The 21,105-nt window shown below is 37.5% G+C and overlaps 3 non-coding genes across 3 annotated transcripts; 2 read left to right on the top strand and 1 right to left on the bottom strand.

Moving 5' to 3' along the window:
* Window positions 1–1,240: 1,240 nt before the first annotated feature.
* LOC121229875 (small nucleolar RNA R71) lies at window positions 1,241–1,347 on the bottom strand. The gene has a single exon (XR_005927830.1). It is a non-coding gene; the product is annotated as a small nucleolar RNA R71 (small nucleolar RNA).
* An 8,531-nt stretch (window positions 1,348–9,878) lies between these two features.
* Window positions 9,879–9,985, top strand: LOC121230135 (small nucleolar RNA R71). The gene has a single exon (XR_005928087.1). It is a non-coding gene; the product is annotated as a small nucleolar RNA R71 (small nucleolar RNA).
* A 10,712-nt stretch (window positions 9,986–20,697) lies between these two features.
* On the top strand, window positions 20,698–20,803 carry LOC121229764 (small nucleolar RNA R71). Its single transcript, XR_005927719.1, has one exon. It is a non-coding gene; the product is annotated as a small nucleolar RNA R71 (small nucleolar RNA).
* Window positions 20,804–21,105: the final 302 nt, after the last annotated feature.

Raw genomic sequence — 21,105 nt, 5'->3', positions numbered from 1 at the left:
TGACAAGATTTTGCCGGATTAGGGTGAAACCTAATAAAGGGATCCATAGATTGAGTTAATGCAACCCTAGATGTTAATTAGAGAAAACTCTTGATTATTCAATCTATGGATTAGATGTTATTAGTCTTGAATAGGGATAATAACATAACTTAGGGATCTTTACGAAACAAGTTGAATGAATAAATCGTCCGATTTGGAGCCAGAATAACAAGTAAAGTCTATGTGGATTTTTCCTTAGGTATTGTCTTAAGTCAATCGATTTTTCTCAAAAGCAATTCCCCAATTCTTTTCTCTGTGCGTTCTTAGTTTAGATAATTAGTCAATTAAAATAAAACCTCTTTATTCTTAGGCTAAATAATGAAAAGATAGTCATTACTAGTACTTTTAGTTCCTTGGGGTTCGACAATCCAGTCTTGCTAAAACTATACTATTATTCGATAAGTACACTAGCCTACATCGCGATAATAGTTAGTTCAAGAACGAGTAATTATAAATATTTAAAACCTATCACGAAATCATGCGATCAAGTTTTTGGCGCCGCTGCTGGGGAACTAAGATATTAGGAACGCTCAATTTTTATTACTTTAGCCATTTATTTTTCTTGCAATTTAATTTTATTATTATTATTATTTATTAACTTACTTTTTCTTGGCATGTTTTTATAGTTTATGACTAGAAGAAACCCGTCAGGACCATTACTTTTTGACGAAGAAATCGATTGTACAGTTCGTAGAAGTCAAAGAGAAATAAGGTGAAGCTTACGATACACAGAGAATGAGCAAGAAGATGATACTCAACCCCCAATCAAAAAGATGGCTGAAAAGCAAGACAATCAGCTACTCCTGCAATTGCGGCTAATCAAAATCCTGCTCTATGTACTATTTATGATTATGCTAAACCTTCTTTAACAGGAACTGAATCTAGCATAGTTAGACTTGCTATAACTGCAAATACTTTTGAATTAAAACCTAACACTATTTAGATGATACAACAATTTGTTTAGTTTGATGGTTTGCAGGATGAAGATCCCAACGCTCACTTAGCAAACTTTTTGGAATTTTGCGATACATTTAAAATCAATGGCGTTTCAGATGATGTCATTCGTCTTCGGTTGTTTCCCTTTTCATTGAGGAACAAAGCTAAACAGTGGTTGAACTCGTTACCACGAGGGTCAATTACTACTTGGGAACAAATGACTGAAAAATTTTTACTAAAATATTTTCCACTGGCTAAAACGGCTAAATTAAGTAATGATATCTCTTCTTTTCTGCAGATGGATTTAGAAACATTCTACAATGCATGGGAGAGATACAAGGACCTCTTGAGAAGATACTCTCACCATGGGTTACCGCTTTGGCTCCAAGTACAAACATTTCACAATGGCCTGAATCCTTCAACTCGATAAATGGTTGACACAGCGGCGGGCGGAACTATCAACAATAAAACACCGGAAGATGCCTATGAGTTTATAGAGGAGATGTCACTGAATAACTATCAGTGGCAAATCATGAGGACAAAGCTAACGAAAACAGTCGGCGTTTATAATGTCGATTCGGTCGCCATGCTCTCTAATCAGGTAGAACTCTTGAATAAAAAGATTGATGGTTTTCTTAGTTCTTCACAGGTTTACACAGTAATGCAGTGCAAAGCAAGTAGCGGTGGAACAAACCATTCAGAATACCAACCTTATGGCCACAGCATGGATAATGAGTAATTAAACTACATGGGTAATAATCCTCGACCTCAAAAAAATCCATATAGTAACACTTATAATGCAGGTTGGAGGAACCACCCCAATTTCTTATGGGGCGGTCAAGGAAATCAAAAACTACAACATCCTCTGGGCTACCAACAACCACCCTACCAACAGGAAAAGAAGCCAAACCTTGAAGAGATGCTTTCAAAGTTTATATCAGTGTCAGAAACCCGTTTTCAGAACACCGAGACAACACTTAAAAATTAACAAGCGTCGATCCAAATCCTCAAAACCTAGATAGGCCACCTTTCCAAGCTAATCTCTGAATAACTACAAGATAGTTTGCCAAGTAATACCGAACCTAACCCAAGGGAATAACTCAACGCAATTAATATTCAAGATGACGAAAGAGTCATTGAGCCTAAACCAGAACCGAGGCAAGAAACTGTGGTAAGCAAAGGTCAAGGTGAGGTAGATCAAAATACAAACAAACCAGCGACTGTCAAATATAAACCTCGTGTGCCATACCCCAACGCGACAAGGAAAGACCACTCAGATGAACAATTGGTAAATTCCTTAAACTCTTAAAAAAATTACATATTAACTTACCTTTTATTGAAGCTCTATCGCAGATGCCAAACGCAATGAAATTTTTAAAGGAGCTTTTAGCAAATAAGTGGAAGTTAGACGAGGCGTCGCATGTGGAGGTGAATGCAGTTTGCTCGGCCATTCTTCAAAATAAACTACCCAACAAACTAAAAGACCCAGAGAGCTTTACTACTCCTTGCTTAATTGGTAGTTTAGATGTTAATCATGCATTAGCTGATCTAGGGGCTAGTATCAACGTCATGCCTTACAAAATGTTTAAGCAACTAGGTCTCGGGAAACCCAAACAGACTAGGATGAGCATTCAATTAGCAGATAAGACTATAAGATTCCCTAGAGGTATTATTGAAGATGTGCTAGTTAAAATCGATAAATTTATATTTCCCGTTGGCTTTATTGTTTTAGACATAGAAGAGGATAGCAACACTCCCTTAATTTTAGAAAAGCCCTTTTTAACAACTGCTAAAACCATCATTGATGTTAGCACAGGTGCACTCACACTCTGGGTAGGAGACGAAACAATCACCCTTCAAGCTCGCAATTCTGGCAACACATTAGGAATTGAAGGTGATCATCTCAACCATGCTACTAAAACTAACAATATAGTGCAACCTACTTTGCAGAAAATGAATCTGAAGGAAGCACACGTGTCATTCTCAAGCAATAGTAGAGGACCTGTTCATGAAGATCGAAGACTACAAATCGAGGAACTCAATGAATGGTGGACGCACAAACCAAGAACACCCGACAAACTGAAACTACACTAAAATGAGCTCGATACCTCTCCAAATCAACTTAAGGTTGGTGATAAGGTCTTATTAGATGCCGCAGATCCCCACATTGCCACTACCACACCAAATGAGGAAATCCCTCTTATGGTACTCAGTATTTTTCCATTCGGTACAGTGGAGGTGAGTCATCCCAAGTTCAGAACTTTTAAAGTAAACAACACCCGATTAAATCCTTATTTTGATGAGATTGATAGCAGGAATGAGGAGTATAACTCCGTAAACCACCATGACCATTCACTAGAGAGGTAAGTCGAGCTTAGACTATAAATAAGCGCTTCTCGGGAGGCAACCTGAGCACTAATAATATTAATTTCTTTAAATTTTGGTATTTAACTCCTAACTTACTAATAGGAATCTTGAATACAGGTGTTTCCACAGAGACACGACCAAGCACACGGGCGTGCTTAAGGCCGTGTGAAAAAAGGGCAAAAGATGTCCCCAACATGGGCTACAATTAAACGCCACAATCGTGCGATATGACCGTGGTCGAGCTTGCCAAAACAACACGGGCGTGCGACATGCCCGTGTGGAAGAATCGTGGGCGAGCCTGCCAAAACAATACGGGCGTGTGACACGCCCGTGTGGAACACCCGTGGTTGAACCTGTTAAATTAATACGGGTGTGGGGCTTGAACACACGGGCGTGGGAGAAGCGAACGAAGCTAGACACGGCCATGTGAACCCACACGCCCGAGGAACACGGGCGTGTACTAAATGTCAGATGCGCCCAAATTTGAAATTCACGAATCACATGGGCTGAAATTGGGGGACACGGGCATGTGCCCTGGCCGTGTGACCCAAAGTCTATAAATACCCTACACTATTCACTTTCTTCCCCATTCAAAAACCCTAACCCTAGCCACTGCTACTCCACACGGCCTCCCTGCCATGCCCGTGCGCAGCCTACAACTCCATTCTCGACGCCCAATCTCTCCCCTTAGTGTTTGTTAACTCCTTTTTATTTTATTTCATTGATTTATAATGCCATTTATCATATTAATCTATATTTTTCATGTTATTTCCATATTGATAATCACATAAATTTCATTTATCAAACAAGTTATCATCTTTCTCATGTTTAAAATCTTACTCATTACATGATTCCTACACTTCATTCAATTAGTTAGAAGTGAATATTCATGGCTAGGATAGTTGAAATAATCATGCATATTTTGTTGACATCTCTTTTCATTCATATAGTATTTTGCATTCCATTCCTTGCCATTTTTACTTATATTACCATGCTCATGCCACAAAGAAATGGGTCATTGAACTTATTGTTTTAATTGAATTTAGTAATTATGGCTGAATATATTTATGCATTTTCCTTTTCGAATTTAGTCGCATTCCTTTTATATATTATAAATTGTCCACTCATCAAAAGACGAATTAATGTTTCCACTTGCAGGTACACAATGTCGTCTTCAAGAGGAAAGAAAACTGCCATACCTGCTTCAAAGAAGAGGAAGGGAGCGTCCTCTTCCATAGGTTCAACCGCAGAAATTCGTCATCCTCTTCTACAGTTCCCCCGAGGGCACCAGGAAGAACTTTTCCAAATACTTCGGGCTCGACCTTTAATTGCGGGTTGCTGCATCGACTGGGCTGCTGTAGAACAGGTTCAGTTGGCTGATTCGATTCGAGCCCTCCTAACCACTGACCCTTGGGAGCTATTCTGTGGGATTATCAAGCCAACACACCTTGAGCTTACGATGGAACTATGCTCAACGTTCCATCTTCAGACCGTAATGACGATCTACGATGATCCCGGCACAGTCCAATTTCACCTAGGCGGGTTAGTCTGCCAGCTAAGCGTCCTAGAGTTTGGTGTTGCACTAGGCTTATATACGGAGGAGTTCAAGGAGGAGAATGAACTACATGCTTTCAGTCTCCACATACATTTCTCTCCCTCAAAGTGCTGGCACACTTTGGCCTCTAGCACGGCCTCCTACAATCCTAGCCGCTCCAAGGCATCAGTTCTCCCACCATCCCTGAGGTACTTACACACTATTTTAGCTCACACGATTGCAGGGAGGCGAGAGAGCACTGGCATCATCAACACTCACGACGTCTACTTCTTATGGTGCATGTCGTAAAGGCACGTCATCGACCTTGCTTATTTCATCGCCCTCGCGATTCAACACCAAACAGAGCGGCATAGGAAGGGGGTCATCTCCATTGGCCGCTACGTGACTTGACTGGCGTGACACTTCGGGCTCCTCAACACTGTGGCCCAAGAATCATCCCTTACCCTCATTGGCCAGATGTCTCCACAAGGCATCTCGAGCATGCTTAGCATGAGGATGATCGAGAGGCACTGAGGAACCTACCCCCCCAGTATCGTCTCCCTCAATCTACTGAGGAGGAGGCCTACGAGGACATTCCTGATGATGTCCCCCCTCAGCACGAGGACCCACCGACTCAGCCACCACCACCCTCTCGTCCAGTTCATGCGGCGACTTCATATGCTGACATCTCTGAGCGCCTCACTAGATTCGAGCAGCAGTGTTTTGAACGATTTGACAACATTGATGCTATTCTACAGCAGATCTATCAGCAATTTCACATCTCATCGCCAGTCCCACCTCGCGAACCATCGAGCGATGAAGATGTTTAAAAATATTTATTTATTATTTTATGTTTTTAATTTTTATTGAAACTACTTTTTATTTTTATTAGATTCTAGAAATTTTATTTTTAATTATTAATTTCGGTTATTTCTTTTTGAGTAATTATTCCCCCTAATATCCCCTAAAAATTTCCTAATTTTATCACAGTTATATAGAGCTCTTAAGCTCATCGTCATATAGGAACTAAAACTCCACCGGGAAAGGTTCTCCACGACTGTCATGTCCTGATCGACCACGACCATAGCTACCACTAGATATAATATTCTTTTGGCGCAGGACTTATGGACTAATGAATCTCTACGACTGCCAGAGTATCCTCCTCCACCTCAAACCGATTACTCTCCAAAACTCTAGTACGAGGAATTCATCATACAGGAAGTTTCACTTCTCTCCCTATCTTATTTTTATACTTTAATATCTATCGTTGTACATTAAGGTCAATGTATGTCTTAAGTGGGGGGGCATTCATTTCCTTATCAAAAAAATCCCTAAACGACTGCCTTGTTCTCTTAAAAAGCTCTCATATCATATTTAGGATAAATTTTAATTGATTTATGATTTTGATTGATATATCTTGAATTAAAACATAGGCATTTATGCATTGATTGTTTAAACTTTAAGACATTAGAGAATCAAGCATGATGAGTTGATTTTTAAGAATTCAAAATCTTAGGCTATTTACCCAAAGTTTAGGTATTACTTTGAATTGGAATTCACAAGTTTTTAACATCAAAAAGCCATAATTTTTGTGATATTTTTCAGCCTTTTGAGCATCTATTAATTCTTTCATGCTCACTTTTATTATTGTTTTGAGTGCGTCAGTATTGAACTGTTATTCTAGAACTTGCTTGATTATGCATGTCGATACCACACCATTTGATTTGATATGTCAAAATGATTAAGGCACTTAGGATTAACCCACTCATGCCATGAAAAGACTACCTTCACGATTAACCCCTAGTAAACCCCCTTGAGCCTAACAAGCCATTTCTTGTATTACCCTTAATATTAACCTTTAACTCATTATTGTTGAAATCCCTTAAATTAATCCCTATTTTTATCGAGATTGAGTTGAATGGATTGCTTAGCTATGTTTTGTTCTTAATAGTTAGTCTATATTATTTAACTTTTTCTTAAAAAAAATAAAAAAATAAAAAAACTATGTATACATATCTGTAATTTCATATTCTGAGAAGAAGCTCTGTTGTACGCATGTAATCATTAACTCTTTTTCTAGTTAGGTAATTTTTCAATTCAATCTCGATTCTAACCCTTTCTTTCAGCTTGTGACCACACCCCCTAACCAAGCCTCATTAAAACCCTCTAAAGACCTTTTGATTGATGTATCATCTTAAATTATAGTGGTGGAGATTTGATTTTCATGCAAGCCTATGGTAATGACTTTTCATTATTGACTATTGAGTGCTTCATTTATTGTCCTTAAACACCTCGAGTGATTTGAGTGAATCTTTAGTGAGGATGTGAAACTCTGTGATGTTCTGAATCAAAGGTAATTACTTAGATGAGGGGAGACACCTATGTTTGCATGATTAAATACTAAACTTGGAATGTTTGGAACTTTTATGTTCTTTTAGTTGAATTCTCAATGTATGATTACTTATGGATTAATGTGAGATATTATCGATAGAAATTATAAGTTGAGAAGAATTTATTTTGATTATGAACTGAGAATTTTTCTTGAGGACAAGCAAATGCTTAAGTGTAGGGGTATTTGACAAACCATAAATTATTCATATTTTTACCCTATGTTTAATGCATTTTATGGATGATTTCTCATTAGAATTGGTGAATTCAGAGCTCTTAATGCTTTAATTTCATGTTTTATACTTAGAAGAGCATAGGAGAGCGAAAAGGAACGAGAAACGGGCCAAAAACGGAGAAAAGGGCCAAAGTACGAAATCAACACGGCCTGGACCTCCTCACACGGGCAGACCATACGGCCGTGTCAATTTGGCAGGCTCGAACACGGCCTGAAGTAATCGAACACGGGCGTGTGCCACGGGCGTGTCCCTGCCAAGCCCAAGTTGAGTCTAATTCAGAAAAGGCCAATTTTGAGGGCTTTTAGGCATTCCAAAGCCTATAAATACACCCTAGAGGAGGAGGAAAATGGAGACGGAGAATAGGAGGTAAGGAATTACTCCAAGGAAGCCGATTGATCCATCTTAGAAGCCGGATTCATCATCAAGACTAAAGATCTTCCTCAATTTACCTTCAGGAGTTTTGGGTTTTCTTTATGTTTTGTATTCTTTATTCTTCTGAGATGTTTTCTTATTTAGTTATGAACTAAAACTCCTAAATACCTAAGGGGAATGAAACCTAAGACGAATCTTGTTATTATTTTCTAAATCGTATGATAAATATTTAACTTGTTCTTAATTATGTGTTCTTAATTCTTGTTTTAATATCCCAAGATACTAATTCAAGAAAACCTCTTATTTAGAGGAGGAATAGACCCTATCTAAGAGTACATTTGTCATAATTAAACGGAGTTGATTGCGCGCCTAGACATGGGGTGACAAGATTTTGCCGGATTAGGGTGAAACCTAATAAAGGGATCCATAGATCGAGTTAATGCAACCCTAGAGTGTTAATTAGAGAAAAGTCTCAGTTATTCAATCTAGGGATTAGACGCTATTAGTCTTGAATAGGGATAATAACAAAACTTAGGGATCTCTACGGAACAAGTTGAATGAATAAATCGTCCAATTCGGAGCCAGAATAACAAGTAAAGTCTAGGTGGATTTTTCCTTAGGTATTGTCTTAAGTCAATCAATTTTTCCCAAAAGTAATTCCCAAATTCTTTTCTCTGTGCGTTCTTAGTTTAGATAATTAGTCAATTAAAATAAAACCTCTTTATTCTTAGGCTAAATAATGAAAAGACAGTCATTACTAGTACTTTTAGTTCCTTGGGGTTCGACAATCCAGTCTTGCTAAAACTATACTATTATTCGATAAGTACACTTGCCTACATCGCGATAATAGTTAGTTCAAGAGTGAGTAATTATAAATATTTAAAACCTATCATGAAATCACGCGATCATAGTTTATTCTGTAGAATAGCTGAGCAAACTCCGTTTAGCTTCACATGCAAAGCCTCGTCCAACTTCCGCTTATTTGCTAAAATCTCCTTTAAAAATTTCATTGCGTTTGGCATCTGCGATAGTGCTTCAATAAATGGTAAGTTAATATGTAATTTTTTTAAGAGTTTAAGTAATTTACCAAATTGTTCATCTAAGTGGTCTTTCCATCTCGCATTAGGGTATGGCACACGAGGTTTGTATTCTGTACTTATCGATTTCTGCTCATTGTGGTCTACCTCATCTTTACCTTTGCTTATCTCAGTTTCTTGCCTTGGTTCTGGTTCAAGTGTGACTAACCCTTCCTCATCTTGACTAGTAATCGCGTTGAGTTGCTCCTTTGGGTTAGATTCTGTGTTGCTTGGCAAGCTACCTTGTGGTCATTTAGAAATCAACTTGGCAAGCTGTCCAATCTGAGTTTCAAAGCCCTTGGATTAATGCTTGTTGATTCTTGAGTGTTATCTTGGTATTTTGATAACGGGTTTCTGACATCGAGATGAATTTGGTTAGCATCTCTTCAAGGTTCGGCTTCTTTTCTTACTGGTAAGGTGGTTGTTGAAAACCCAGAGGATGTTGTGGCCTTTGATTTCCTTGACTGCCCCACGAGAAATTGGGATGGTTCCTCCAACCTACATTATAAGTGTTACTATATGGGTTATTTTGAGATCTAGAGTTATTGTTACCTATATATTGGACTTGTTCCTCCTCGATGCTAGGGTTGAAGGGTTGACATTCTGTGTATGCTCCACCTCCATTCGAATTGCACCTCATCACTGGATGTACCTGAGTAGAACCACACAAACCGTCAATCTTTTTATTTAAGAGTTCTACTTGGTTAGATAGCGTAGTAACCATGTCGAGGTTGAAAACACCGACTATTTTCGTCGGCTTTGTTCTCATAACTTGCCACTGATAGTTATTCAGTGACATCTTCTCAATAAATTCGTAAGCTATCTCAGGTGTTTTTATTATTGATAGTTCCTCTAGCAGCTGCATCAATCATCTGTCGAGTCGAAGGATTCAGGTCATTATGGAATGTTTGAATCTGTAGCAAAAGCGGTAACCCATAGTGAGGGCACCTTCTCAAAAGGTCCTTGTATCTCTCCCATGTATCGCAGAGTGTTTCTAAATCCATCTGCACAAAAGAAGAGATATCGTTACGTAATTTGGCTGTTTTAGCCGGTCGAAAAAATTTTAATAAAAACTTTTCGGTCATTTGTTCCCAAGTAGTGATTGACCCTCGTGGTAACGAGTTCAACCACTGTTTAGCCTTATTCCTTAATGAAAAGGGAAACAACCGAAGACGGATGGCGTCATAAAAAATGCCATTAATTTTAAAGGTATCGCAAAATTCTAGGAAATTTACCAAGTGAGCGTTGGGATCCTCATCCTGAAACCATCAAACTGAACAAACTGTTGCATCATTTGAATTGTGTTAGGTTTCAGTTCAAAATAATTTGCAGCAATAGCAGGTCTAATTATAGTTGACTCAATTCCTGTTAAATTAGGTTTAGCATAATCATACATAGTACATGGAACAGGATTCTGATTAACAACAATCACAGGAGGTAGCGAATTTTCTTGGTTTTCAGCCATCTCCTCGGTTGGGGTTTCAATATTGCCCTCTTGCTCGTTCTCTGTGTAACTTAAGCTTCGCCTTATTTCTCTTTGGTTTTTGTGAACTATGCGATCGATCTCACTATCAAAAAGCAATAGTTGTGACGGGTTTCTTCAAGTCATAAACTATAAGAACCTGCCAGAAAAAGGGAAAAAAAGTATTAGTAATAAAAATTAGAAATAAATTTAAATTGCAGTAAAAGTAAACGGCTAAAGTAATAAAAATCGAGTGTTCCTAATATCTTATTTCCCCGACAGCGGTGCCAAAAACTTGATATGTGATATTCGTGACAGGTTTTAAAAATTTATAATGAATCGTTCTTGAAACTAACTATTATCACGATGAAGGCAACTGTACCTATCGAGCAGTAGTATAGCTTTAGCAAGACCGGATTGGTGAACCCAAAGGAACTAAAAGTACTAGTAATGACTGTCTTTTTATTATCTAGCCTAGGAATAATGGAGTTTGTTTTAACTAACTAATTAACTAAACTAAGAATTCACAGGAAATAGAATTAGGGAATTACTTTTGGAAAAATGATTGAATTAAGACAATACCTAAGGAAAAATCCACCTAGACTTCACTTGTTATTTGACTCTGAATCGGACAATTTATTCATTTGACTTGATTCGTAGAAATCCCTAAGTTATATTATTATCCCTCTGGAGACTAACAACGTCTAACCCTAGGTTGAATAATTGAAATCTCTTTCTAATTAACTCCCTAGTGTTGCATTAACTCGATCTATGGATCCCCTTATTAGGTTTCACCCTAATCCGGCAAAATCTTGTCACCCTATCTCTAGGCACGCAACCAAATCCGCTTAATTATGACAAATGTACTCTTAGACAGGGTCTATTCCTCCTCTGAATAAGAGCTTAACTTGAATCAATATCCAGGAATATCAAAACAAGAATTAAGAACACATAATTAAGAACAAGTCAAATATTTATCATACAATTGAGATAATAATAACAAGATTTATCTTAGGTTTCATTTTCCTTAGGTGTTTAGGGGTTTTAGTTCATAACTAAAAAGGTAAATATCTTAGAAGAATAATGAATACAAAACATAAAGAAAAACCCAAAACTCTTGAAGGGAAATTGAGGGGAGATCTTCAGTCTTGATGACGGCTTCGGAGATGTATCAATCGGCTTTCCTTGAGCAGTTCCCTGCTTCTTTCTCTATGTGTTATTTTTCCTCCTCCTCTATGGTGTATTTAAAGGCTTTAGAATGCCTAAGAACCCTTAAAACTGGCCTTTTCTGAATTGGACTCAACTTGGGCTCAATAGGGACACGCCCGTGTGCGATTACTTTAGGCCGTGGTCAAGCCTGTTAAATAGGCCCGGCCGTGTGGTCCACCAGTGTGAGTTGTGTTTCGATTCTGCCAAATTGACAAGACCGTGTGGTCTACCCGTGTGAGGAGGTCCAGGCCGTGTTGATTTCGTACGTTGGCCCATTTTCTCTGTTTTTGGCCCATCTCTCGTTCTTTTCACTCTCCTATGCTCACCTAAGTATAAAACATGAAATTAAGGCATTAGGAGCATCGAATTCACCAATTTTAAGGAAAAATCATCCATAAAATATGCTAAGCATGGGATAGAAATATGTATAAATTACGATTTACCACGATTGTAACCCTCTTTTTCAGCCTTTAGCCACACCTTTAACCCAAGCCCCACTACAACCCTTTTAAAGACCTTTTGATTTGTGTATCATCTCATTTATAGTGGTGGAGATTTGATTTTCATGCAAGCATCTGGTAATAACTTTTCATGTTTGACTATTAAGTGCTTAATTATTGAACCTTAAACAGTTTGAGTGATTTGAGTGAATCTTTAGTGAGGATGTCAATCCTTGTAGATTTGGAATTAAAGGTAATTACTTAGATAAAGGGGGATACCTATGATTTTATGATTAAAATGCTCAACTTGGATTGTGTGAAACTTTAATGTTCTTTTAGTTAAACTCTCAATATATGATTACTTATGGTTTACTTTGAAACATCGATATGTGATATTCGTGATAGGTTTTAAAAATTTATAATTAATCATTCTTGAAACTAACTATTATCACGATGAAGGCAAGTGTACCTATCAAACAGTAGTATAGCTTTAGCAAGACCGGAACCAAGAGTACTTGTAATTACTTTCTTTTTATTATCTAGCCTAAAATTAAGGGATTTGTTTATCTAAACTAATTAACTAATCTAACAGTGCACAGCGAGAAATTGGGGAAAATTTTTTGGGAAAACTCGATTGATTAAGACAATACCCAAGGAAAAATCCACCTAGACTTCACTTGTTATTTGACTCTAAATCAGACGATTTATTCATTTGACTTGATCCGTAGAAATCCCTAAGTTATATTATTATCTCTCTCCAAACTAATGACGTCTAACACTAGGTTGATTAATTGAAATCTATTTCTAATTAACACATAGTGTTGCATTAACTCGATCTATGGACTCACTTATTAGGTTTCACCCTAATCCGACAAAATCTTCTCGCCCTATCTCTAGGCGTGCAATCAACTACGCTTAATGATGAAAAATTTACTCTTAGACAGGGACTTTTGCTCCTCTGACTAAGCGCATTAACATGAATTAAGAACATATAATTAAGAACAAGTCAAATATTTATCATACAATTCAGATAATAATAACAAGTTCCGTCTTAGGTTTCATTCCCCTTAGGTATTTGGGGGTTTTAGTTCATAATTATAAAAGAAAACATCTCAGAAGAATAATGAATACAAAACATAAAGAAAACTCAATACCCCTGAATGGAAATTAAAGGGAGATCTTCATTCTTGATGATGAATCCAACTTCTGATATGGATCAATCGGCTTCCCTTGAGTAATTCCTTGCCTCCTACTCCGTGTGTCCATTCTAAGTGCCTCCTCAGGTGTTTAAATAGGCTTTAGGATGCCTAAGAGCCCTCAAAAGTGGCCTTTTCTGAATAGGACTATACTTGGGCTTGACAGGGACACTCCCGTGTGACACGCCCGTGTGCGATTGCTCCAGACCGTGGTCAAGGCTGTTAAATAGGCACAAGCATGTAGTCTACCCATGTAAGTCATGCTTTGATCCTGCCAAATGGACACGGCCGTGTGGCTTACCCGTACGAGGAAGTCCAGGCGGTGTTGATTTCCAATGTGGGTCCATTTTCTACGTTTACGGCCCGTTTCTCGCTCTTTTTACTCTCCTATGCTCTCCTGAGTATAAAACATGAAATTAAAGAATTAGGAGCATCGAATTCAAAAAATCTAAGGAGAAACCATCCATAAATGTGCCAAGCATGGGATAAAAATATGTATAAATTACAGTTTATCAAATACCCCCACACTTAAGCGTTTGCTTTTCCTTAAGGAAATTCCTCAACTCACAATCAAAATAAATTCTTATAAATTTATAATCCCTATCAATAATATCTCAAAATAATCCATAAGTAATCATACATTGAAAATTCAACAAAAAGTACATCAAAGTTTCAAACATTCCAAGTTGATCATTTTATCACGAAAACATAGGTGTCCCCCCTTGTCTAAGTAATCACCTTTGATCAAAATATCACAGAGTTTAACATCCTCACTAAAGATTCACTCAAATCACTTGAGGTGTTTAAGGACATCAAATAAAGCACTCATTAGTCAATATGAAAAGTTATTACCATAGGCTTGCATAAAAATCAAATCTCCACCACTATATATTGAGATGATACATCAATCAAAAAGGTCTTTAGAGGGTTGTAACATGGCTTTGGTTAGGGGGTGTGGTCACAAGCTGAAAGAAAAGGTTAGAATTGAGATTGAATTGAAAAAAAATCACCTAACTAGAAAAATAACTAATTATCAGTTGAATACAAATGAGCTTATTCTCAGAATATGGAATTAACACTTAAGCTCAAAAACGACGAATTACTACTAATATGTATGTAAGTATTTTTTTTAAGAACAAGGCAAATAACATAGAACTTAACTATTGCAACGAAGAATAAAACATAGCTAAGCAATTAATTCAAATCAAATCTCGACAAAAATAGGGATCAAATTAGGGGATTTCAACAATAATGGGTTATGGGTTAATATTGAGGCTTGTTAGGCTTAAAGGGGTTCACTAAGGGTTAATTATGAAGGTAGGCTTTTGTGGAGTGAGTGTGTTAAACCTAAGTGCCTTTATCATATCGACATATCAAATCAAATGGTGTGGTCTTGACATGCATAATCAAGCAAGTTCTAGAATAACAAATCAATACTGACACACTCATAATAAAAATGAGCATGAAAGAAATAACATATGCTCTAAAGGCTTAAGATCTCACAAAAATTATGGCTTTATGATGTTTAAACTTGTGAATTTCAACTCAACATAATATCTAAACTTGGGGAAACAACCTAAAAATTTTTAATTCTCAAAAATCAACTTATCATGCTTGATTCCCTAATGTCTTAAAGTTTAAATGATCAATGCATAAATGCCTATGTTTTAATTCAAGACAGATCAATAAAAATCATAACTTAATCAAAATTCATTCTAATAGTGGTATGAGAAGATCACATGAGAACAAGGCAAAATTCTGGGATTTCTGATGATATAAATAACCCCCACACACTTAAGATGTACATTATCCTCAATGTACAAAGTTAGATTCATGACGATATAGATATAAGATCATAAGATGGGGAGAGAAGTGAAACTTCCTGAATGATGAATGGAATCCTTGAATTGGAGTTATGGAGAATAATCAGCTAAGGCAATGATAAGATTAGAGGAGGATACTCCGGTGGTGGTAGGGGTTCATTAGTCCCTAAGTCCTGTGCCAAAAGAATATTATATCTGGTAGTAGCTATGGTCGTGGTCGAGCAGGACATTGCAATCATGGAGAACCTTTTCCAGTGGAGTTTTTAGTTCCTAAGTGATGATGAGCTTTGGAGCTCTTTATAACCGTGATAAAAGCATAATTACTCGTAAAGAAATAGCTGAATAAAAATTATAAAATCTCAGGATAAAATAGTATTAAAAGGAAATAAAAAGTAATTTCAAAATATAAAGATAAAAATAAAATAAATAATAGGTGTTTATAAAGAAATTGGGGCACACGACCGTGGGGTAAGCCCGTGTGCCCTCATTTCAGCCCGTGCATTTTGTGGTTTTCGAAATTGGGCGCATTGGTGTACACAACCATGTTGCATGGCCGTGTCAATCTTCGTTCGCTTTCCCCACGCCCGTGTATACAGGCGCACACCCGTGTTATTTTGATAGGCTCGACCATGATCGGTGGGCACGGTCGTGTTGCACGCCCGTGTTAATTTGGCAAGATTGCCCACGGCTATGTTACAGGCTGTGGCAACTTATCGGATCCCGTGTTGCGGGAATTGTTTTGCTCTGTTTTCACACAGCCATATCGTATGGCCGTGTTGCCTCCCGTGGTATGTGCACAGCCTACGACACGCCCGTGTGCCTAGCCATGTGGTTTTGGAAATCCTGTGTTCAGTGACTCAGTTAGTGAATTAAATGTTAAAGACTAAAATTTAAAGAAGTTAACACCGTTAGTGCTCGGGTTTCCTCTTGAGAAGTGCTTATTTAAAGTTTAAGCTTGACTCTACCTTGTGGGTATATTTAGGTAACTTTGTGGAGTCGTAGCTCCTCTTTATCGTCTTTAAAATTCTCACCATTATAAATTTTAAGACGATGTCCATTTACCTTAAAAGTACCTTGTGATGGATGACTTACCTCTACTGTGCCATATGGAAACACAGTTTGAACTATGAAAGGACCTGACCATCGTGATTTAAACTTTCCAGGAAACAATTTGAGCCTCTAGTTATATAACAAGACAAGATCTCCAACTTCAAATTGCCTTTGTTGTTTCAAACGGGCGTTGTGGCGGCTCTTCGTCTCTTCTTTGTATAGGCACGAATTTTCATATGCATTGGCTCGGCACTTATCTAACTCATTCAACTACATCAATCTGTTTTCACCTGCAAGTTTGGGGTCAAGGTTTGGAAATTTTATAGCCCAGAATGCCTTGTATTCTAACTCATAATGACAACTTTTCCCATAAACAAATCTGTAAGGTGATGTTCCTATGGGAGTCTTAAAAGTAGTTCTATAAGCCCATAAAGCATCATCTACTTTCATCGCCCAATCCTTCCTGTTTAATTCTACTGTCTTTTCTAGGATACGTTCAAGCTCTCGGTTCGCTACTTCGACTTGGCCACTAGTTTGAGGGTGATAAGGGGTAGCTATTCTGTGATGAACTCCGTATTTCTTAAGGGTCTTGTCAAATTGGGCGTTATAAAAATGAGTACCTCTATCACTAATAATTGCTCTAGGTGTACCAAATCGAGAGAAAAGTTCCTTAAGGAATCGTACTACTACTCTAGCATCATTAGTAGGTAAAGCTTGGGCTTCAAGCCATTTGGACATATAATCAACAACTACTAAGATATATTTATTGCCGAATGAACTAGGGAATGGACCCATGAAGTCGATACCCCAAATGTCAAATATTTCACATGAGAGCATATATGTCTGCGGAGTTTCATCACGTTTGGATATATTACCTGTCCTTTGTCATTTGTCACAAGAAGTAACATACCTGTTGTCGTCTTTGAATATAATGGGCCAATAAAAACCTGATTCGAGGACTTTATGTACGGTCTTATTTTGACCGTAATGTCCTCCAGTCGGTCCTGAGTGGCAATGTTCCAATATTTTCAATACTTCTGTCCTCGTAACGCATCTTCTAATGATTTGATCTGCACATTTACAGAAAAGAAAAGGGTCTTCCCAGAAGTAGTTTTTCACATCAGTGAAGAATCGCTTCTTTTGCTGATGTGTCAACCCTTTTGGGAGACTGTTAGCAGCTAAAAAATTTGCAATATCTGCAAACCAAGGTACCTCAGAATCAGATATAGCAAAAAATTGTTCTTCAGGGAAAGAATCATGTATTTCAATGTTATCTGGCTCTTTGGTACTTGAGTTTTCAAGCCTGGAGAGATGGTCAGCCACAAGATTTTTAGCTCATTTCTTATCCTTAATCTTCAAGTAAAATTCCTGCAATAATAAGATCCATCGAATGAGTCGAGGTTTTGCATTAGGTTTTTTCAAAAGGTGGCGAAGATCGGGATGGTCAGTATAAACGAAAACTTTAGACAACATTAAATATGGCCTAAATTTATCGAAAGCAAAAACCACAGCTAGCAGCTCTTTCTCCATGGTGGTGTAGTTTTCTTATGCTGCTGTCAAAGTTCTGCTAGCATAATAGATAGGTTGAAAATGCATATCTTTTCGCTGTCCCAAAACTGCACCTACTGCAAAATCACTCGCATCGCACATTAGTTCAAAAGTTGAATTCCAATCAGGTGCAATTATAATTGGAGCTTTAGTCAGTTTATCCTTTAAAGTATTAAATGCTTCTAAACACTCCTGATCGAAATTAGAAGGCACATCTTTTTCTAGTAATTTAGTCAAAGGCTTAGCTATTTTAGAAAAGTCTTTAATAAATCTTCTCTAAAACCCAACATGTCCTAAAAAGCTTCTAATAGCCTTAACCGAATTAGGGGGAGGTAGTTTTTCAATGGTTTCAATTTTAGATTTATCAACCTCAATCCCTCTACTAGAAATTTTATGTCCTAACACAATACCTTCTTGAACCATAAAGTGACATTTTTCCCAGTTAAGCACAAGGTTTGTTTCCTCACATCTTATTAACACTCGTTTTAAATTTTTGAGGCAAAGATGGAAAGAGTTACCGAAAACTGAGAAATCATCCATAAATACCTCCATGACGTCTTTTACGAGTTTATAAAAAATGGCCATCATGCAGCGCTGAAAAGTAGCAAGAGCATTACATAATCCAAAAGGCATTCTACGATAAGTAAATGTACCGTATGGACATGTAAATGTTGTCTTTTCTTGATCTTCAGGAGCTATTGGGATTTGGAAATAGCCAAAGAGCCCGTCTAAAAAGCAGTAGTACATGTGCCTTGACAATCTTTCGAACATTTGGTCAATAAATGGAAGGGGGAAGTGATCTTTTCTTGTGGCATCATTTAGCTTCCTATAATCAATGCACACTCTGCAACCTGTGACTGTCCTTGTTGGGATTAATTCATTCTTCTCATTGGCTACAACAGTCATGCCTCCTTTCTTAGGAACAACCTGTACTGGACTCACCCAAGAATTGTCAGAAATAGGATAAATAATTCCAGCATCTAGGAGTTTAGTTACCTCAGCCTTAACAACTTCCTTCATGTTAGGGTTCAGTCGTCTTTGGGCTTGCACACATGGTTTATATTCATCTTCCATTAAAATTTTGTTGGTGTAAAAAGAAGGGCTGATCCCTTTAATGTCAGAAATTTTCCAAGCTATGGCCCTTTTATGCTCTCTTAATACTTGGAGTAATTCCTCTTTCTCCTTGGGTTGCAAGTTGGATGCAATAATTATCGATAATGTAGAATTATTTCCAAGGAATGCATATTCCAAGTGATTTGGAAATTGTTTAAGTTTTAGTTTGGGAGGTTCTTCAATAGAGGGTTTTTGCTGAAGTTCATCTTGTACCTTAAATCCCTCATATTCTGCTAGTTTTGGAGAGGTTTCATTGGAGTTTAGTTCAGTTCCTATCTCAGAATCATCATTCACCCCCTCTCCTTGGGTGAGACACAGTTCTATTATGTCATTGTGTATGATTTCCTGAAAAGAATCTTGAGTAGCATGATTAATAGAGTCGATAAAACAACATGAGTTATCCCTAGAAAATCTCATGGCATCATAAATTTTAAAAATAATCTCTTCGTCACCTACTCTAAGTTCTAATTTACCATCACCCACATCAATTACAGCCCTAGCAGTGGCTAAAAATGGCCGACCTAAAATTAAAGGCACCTCAACATCTTCATCCTTGTCAAGCACAACGAAATCAACAGGGAATATAAATTTATCTACTTTTACAAGCACGTCTCTATAATTCCCCTAGGATATTTAATAGATTTATCAGCTAATTGAATACTCATCCTAGTGGGTTTAGGTTCCCCAAGACCAAGTTGTTTAAACATTTTATATGGCATCAAATTAATGTTGGCACCTAAATCAGTTAGTGCTTTATCAACATTCAAACTACCAATTAAGCAGGGAATAGTAAAACTTCATGGATCTTTCAGTTTGGTTGGCAGTTTATTTTGGAGTATGGCTGAGCACTCCTCATTAAGTTCCACTGTAGATAAGTCTTCAAACTTCCTTTTGTTTGTTAAAAGCTCCTTTAAAAATTTTGCATATGTAGGCATCTGCGATATAGCTTCAATAAAAGGTAAGTTACTATGTAGCTGTTTAAAAAGTTCAAGAAATTTACCGAATTGTGCATCCATGCAGTCTTTCTTCAACTTTGCTGGGTATGGGATTGGTGGTTTATATTCTTTTGGCATTAGATTGTCATTGTTTTCGGGTTCGACCTCCTTTCTGTCAGCTTCTTGTGGTGGCTTCTTTTCAGATTCAACTAACACTTTCGCACTCCTTATTGTAACTGCTTTCACGTACTCTTTTGGGTTGGGTTCAGTGTTACTAGGTAGATATCCTGGTGGTCTTTTAGAAATTAGTTTGGCGAGCTGTCCTATCTGAGTTTCGAGTCCTTGGATCATCGCTTGTTGATTCTTAAGTGCTGTCTTGATATGCTAAAAAAGAGTTTCTGACACCGAGATGAATTTTGTTAGCATCTCCTCAAGGTTCAGCTTTTTCTCTTGTTGGTAGGGTGGTTGTTGGAAGCCTGGAGGTGGTGGTGGTCTTTGAATTCCTTGACCTCCCCATGAAAAGTTTGGGTGGTTCCTCCAACCTACATTGTAAGTGTTACAGTAAGGATTATTTTGAGATCGAGGATTATTACCTATGTAATTTAACTGCTCGTTCTCTATGTTGTGGCCATAGGGTGGGTATTCTGAGTTGCTTGATCCACTTCCACTTGCTTCGCACTGCATTACTGGGTGAATTTGTGAAGAACCAAGAAAATCGTTAATTTTTCTATTCAAAAGTTCTACCTGATTAGAGAGCATGGTGACCAAACCGACGTTAAAAACACCGACTGTTTTCATTGTTTTTGTCCTCATGACTTGCCACTGATAATTATTTAGTGACATCTCTTCTATAAATTCATATGCATCTTCAGGTGTCTTATTATTGATAGTTTCTCTAGCAGCTGCTTCAATCATCTCTCTAGTCGAAGGATTTAGACCATTGTGAAACGTTTGAACCTATAGCCAGAGTGGTAACCCATGGTGAGGGCACCTTCTCAAAAGGTCCTTGTATCTCTCCCATGCATCATAAAGTGTTTCTAAATCCATCTGCACAAAAGAGGAGATATCATTACGTGATTTGGCTATTTTAGTCGGCGAAATATATTTTAATAAAAAAATTTCGGTCATTTCTTCCCAAGTAGTGATTGAACCTCGTGGTAACAAGTTCAACCACGTTTTTGCTTTGTTCCACAATGAAAAAGGGAATAAGAAGGCGAATGGCATCATCAGAAAAGCCATTGATTTTAAAAGTGTCACAAAACACTAAGAACTGCAAACCATCAAACTGAACAAACTGTTGGATCATTTGAATGGTGTTAGGTTTCAGTTCAAAATTATTTGCAGCAACAGTAGGCCTAACTATGCTCAATTCAGTTCCTGT

Source organism: Gossypium hirsutum, chromosome A05 (genome assembly GCF_007990345.1).
Source record: "Gossypium hirsutum isolate 1008001.06 chromosome A05, Gossypium_hirsutum_v2.1, whole genome shotgun sequence".
Taxonomy (NCBI): domain Eukaryota; kingdom Viridiplantae; phylum Streptophyta; class Magnoliopsida; order Malvales; family Malvaceae; genus Gossypium; species Gossypium hirsutum.
Note: the sequence above shows the minus strand (reverse complement) of the source record. Positions and strands in the feature narration are given on the sequence as shown.